General features: G+C 39.3%; 1 long non-coding RNA gene across 1 annotated transcript; it reads left to right on the top strand.

Annotated features, from left to right (window-relative positions):
• Nucleotides 1-897: 897 nt before the first annotated feature.
• On the top strand, nt 898-4,136 carry LOC112409004 (uncharacterized). Its single transcript, XR_003005065.1, has 3 exons — nt 898-957; nt 1,973-2,068; nt 3,242-4,136. It is a non-coding gene; the product is annotated as an uncharacterized LOC112409004 (long non-coding RNA).
• Nucleotides 4,137-4,339: the final 203 nt, after the last annotated feature.

Below are 4,339 nucleotides of genomic sequence, written 5' to 3'. Positions count from 1 at the left end.
ACCAGTGGGAGGGAGCTGTGAAGGAGGAAAGGATTCCACACACTAGGAAGCCCCTTCGCGGGAGGAGAGTGCGCGTGGCGGAGGGGGGAAGCTTTGGAGCCGCGGAGGAGAGCACAGCCACAGGGGTGCGGAGGGCAAAGCGGAGAGATTCCCGCACAGAGGATAGGTGCCAACTGGCACTCACCAGCCCGAGAGGTTTGTCTGCTCAGCCACGGGGGTGGGCGGGGCTTTAGTCGGAGCGCAGGGAGAGGACCGGGGTTGGTGGCGTGAACATAGCCTGAAGGGCTTAGTGCACCACGGCTAGCCGGGAGGGAGTCCGGGAAAAGATCTGGAGCTGCCGAAGAGGCAAGAGACATTTTCTTCCCTCTTTGTTTCCTGCTGCGCGAGGAGAGGGGATTAAGAGCGCTGCTTAAAGGAGCTCCAGAGACGGGCGCGAGCCGTGGCTAAAAGCGCGGACCCCAGAGACGGGCATGAGACGCTAAGGCTGCTGCTGCCGCCACCAAGAAGGCGAGCACAGGTCACTATCCACACCCCGCTTCCGGGGAGCCTGTGCAGCCCGCCACTGCCAGGTTCCCGGGATCCAGGGACAACTTCCCCGGGAGAACGCACGGTGAGCCTCCGGCTGGTGCAAAGTCACGCCGGCCTGTGGCGCCGCAGGCTCGCCCCGCACTCCGTGCCCCTCCCTCCCCCCGGCCTGAGTGAGCCAGAGCCCCCGAATCAGCGGCTCCTTTAACCCCCGTCTTGTCTGACTGAAAAACAGACGCCCTCCAGCGACCTACACGCAGAGGCGGGGCCAAATCCAAAGCTGAGCCCCTGGGAGCTGTGCAAACAAAGAACAGAAAGGGAAATCTCTCCCAGCAGCCTCAGAAGCAGCGGATTAAAGCTCCACGATCAACTTGATGTACCCTGCATCTGTGGAATACATGAATAGACAACGAATCATCCCAAATTGAGGAGGTGGACTTTGAGAGCAAGATTTATCATTTTTTCCCCTTTACCTCTTTTTCTGAGTGTGTATGTGTACGCTTCTCTGTGAGATTTTGCCTGTATAGCTTTGCTCCCACCATTTGTCCTAGGGTTCTGTTGTTTTAAAATTTTTTTTTCTTAATAATTATTTTTATTTTAATAACTTTATTTTATATTACTTTATCTTTTCTTTCTTTCTTTCTTTCTTTCTTTCTTTCTTTCTTTCTTTCTTTCTTTCTTTCTTTCTTTCTTTCCTTCCTTCCTTCCTTCCTTCTTTCCTTCCCTCATTTAGACAAAGAATCATCCCAAATTGAGGAGGTGGACTTTGAGAGCAAGATTTATGATTTTTTTCCCCTATTCCTCTTTTTGTGAGTTTGTAAGTGTATGCTTCTGTATGAGATTTTGTCTGTATAGCTTTGCTTCCACCATTTATCCAAAGGTTCTATCCGTTCGTTTTTTTTTTTTCTTAATAAGTAATTTTTAATTTAATAACTTTATTCTATTTTACTTTATTTTATTTTACTTTATCTTCTTTCTTTCTTTCCTTTTTCCTTCCTTCCCTCCTCCCTTCCTTCCTTCCTTCCTCCCACCGTCCCTCCCTCCCTCCGTCCTTTCTTTCTTTCTTTCTTTCTTTCCTTCTTTTCTTCTTTCTTTCCTCCTTCCTTCCTTCCTTAAATTAAATTCAATATAGATATTTAAATTTAAGGTAAAACTAAATTATAATTTGAAATTATATGTGGAGTTTTATTTCCTAAAGAATATATTGGAAATTTCAACTCCTATTTTAACTTACATTTTCAGAGAAGGTATTCGGTCCAAATGAAGAATATCTTCAATGATTGTTCTTCTATTGCAAGCAAAAAAGGATTTATACTTCTTTTCATGAAATATGGTTGTTTGACAACAGAAGGATAAATATTTTATATTTTTAGAAACAACAGTCAGGCTACTGATATTCTTAATGAGTTTTAATAAATCTGAATGCTTCTTATCATCTACTCTTTAGCTGGTACCTGAGGAGTTGTATACCTCCGGGAAGATATGTGCTCCAGACCCGTAAATATGCAGTTCACAGAGCCCACCACCGGAGGACAATAATGAAGTAAAATCTTGAAACCATGTAGTGAAAATAGTGGGAGTTTAAATAAAAGCAACATTTCACAGTATGCTTTTCTGACCAATGTTATATCTAATAACCTAATGGATTATATGTACACGGATTCTGAAAAGTCAGCAGCACACTTCGCTGGTCAATTTCTATGATAAGGGGAACGGAATTTGAGTGTAGAAAAACAGTATACTTACATCTTAAAATTCCACCCCTACAGAATCTACTCACTATTGAAAACTGGTAAGAATAATAGTTTTGTATCTCAGTGACCAGTTAACATTTTCAAGAGTAGAATTTATCTTCCTGTGATGCTCAAATACACAGGAAAAATGCATAGCTAGGACAATGGATAAACTCTATATGACATGAGAAAATAGTTATTCAAATGGAAAAAGTATAAGATCTACAAGGCACAGTTTTATATGCATTAGTGTGGATATATACATAAAGAAGCTCTAAGAAACATAAAAATCACTTCCAGGAAGTAATTTTAGGTAGAAGAGAATGAACATGGATGAGGAAGAAAAGAGAGTTGGTTTTAAAATAGTTTCATTTACTTGTTTTTTTGTTTGTTTATTTATTTGTTTTATTTATTTGGTCTTTGGAATATAAGAAAACAGTGGCTTTCAGATCAGTATCCCAGTGGAACAAAGGGACCGAGGTCTATCCTTGGAACCCGGCCATTGTTTGACTATCTTGTGATAATACTGGTGAAATGCAACCAAATCATTTGAACTGTAAACATCCTCTCTGACAATAAACTTAAGACACCAACATTATATATGAAAGAAAGTAAAGAGAGAATACTGTTTTCTTTAGAGAGAAAATACAGATCCTGGACCAAATCAATAATGTCAGCAAACCTCATGGGTATAAAATATTCTGCTGCCTATCATTTAGAACATGCCTCTAGAAGAGGGAAACTGGGCGATAATTTCCCCAGATTTTATATTTAATTCAAATATTTTAGATAAGAGGCATCTCTAGTAAAACATTGTATTATTGATTCTTTCCAATGTGATAGCTCACAGGAGTTCCTCTTTCCTTCTCAAATACATATGGGGAAATGGAGGTGGGTGTGGGTTAGAGGAAGTATCTAACTAGAGCATAATAATCAACAGTTTGTTTTTTAAAAATAGAAATTTCTATTCAAATTGTTTCCAGAGACAGAAACACACAGAGACAATTCCATGCGACAACAGTGAAAGAGACCAGAGTGATGCAGCTGCAAATCAAAAAACTGCCAACACCAGTGATTGATGGCCACCACCAGAATCTGGTTAAGACAAAGAGGGATCCTCCCCTTGAGGCGTCAGAAAGAACATGGTCCTCTCAACACTTTGAGTTTGAACTTCTGGCCTCTAGAGCTGTGATAAGATAAATTTCTGTTCTTTTAAGCTAACAAGTTTGTGGTATCTTGTTATGGTAGCCCTAGAGATGACAGTATTTGATTCCTGAGCTGGCGACTGTATTTTGATTCTGTAATGACTATTCCAAGATAATCAACAGACACAAAGATAAAGGCAAAACTGAGACTAAGCCCAGTTCTTTTTATTCCCAGAATAATAAATGATGTTTTAATTAATTTAGATCTCTTTGTCTAACCCCTCTGCTTTTCAGAAGAGTATGTGGGACCAATCAAGTATTAATATGTTATACTTTCATTTTAATTCATCTCAAATTATTTCTAATTCCCCTTATGAGTTCTTACTTGACCCATGAATTATTTAGGAATATATTCTTTAATTTCCATTTGTGATTTTCAACAAATTTCTTTCTGTTAACGATTTCTTATTGCATTCTGTTGTCATCTGAGAGCACTCTTCGTATTGTTTATATCCTTTAAAATGTACTGAAATTTGTTTTATGCTCTAGCATATAGTATATCCATGTGCATTTGAAAAGAATGTATATTCTGATGCTGTTGGGTGGAATGTTTTATAGATGGCTGTTAGGTCTACTTGACTGATAATGCTGTTCAAGGTTTTTATTTTCTTGTTGATTTTCTGTCTGTTCTGCTATTGAAAGAAGGGTATTAAAGTATACAACTATTATTGTAGAACTGTCTGTTTCTCTTTTCTGTTGTGTCGAGATTTTGCTTCAGTATTTTGAAGTCCTGTTGTTACGTGCATATAAGTTTATAATTATTATGCATTCTAGATGGAATTATCATTTTCAAATATCTTTGTCTCTGGTAAAAATTTTCGCCTTAAAATGTAACTTTTTTCTGATATTTTCTTAGCCACTCCGGTTTTGTTGTTG

This window comes from Neophocaena asiaeorientalis, unplaced genomic scaffold (assembly GCF_003031525.2).
Source record: "Neophocaena asiaeorientalis asiaeorientalis breed wild unplaced genomic scaffold, Neophocaena_asiaeorientalis_V1.1 scaffold3327, whole genome shotgun sequence".
NCBI classification, from domain to species: Eukaryota; Metazoa; Chordata; class Mammalia; order Artiodactyla; family Phocoenidae; genus Neophocaena; species Neophocaena asiaeorientalis.
The sequence above is the reverse complement of the archived record's forward strand: the minus strand, read 5'-3'. Positions and strand labels throughout refer to the sequence as shown.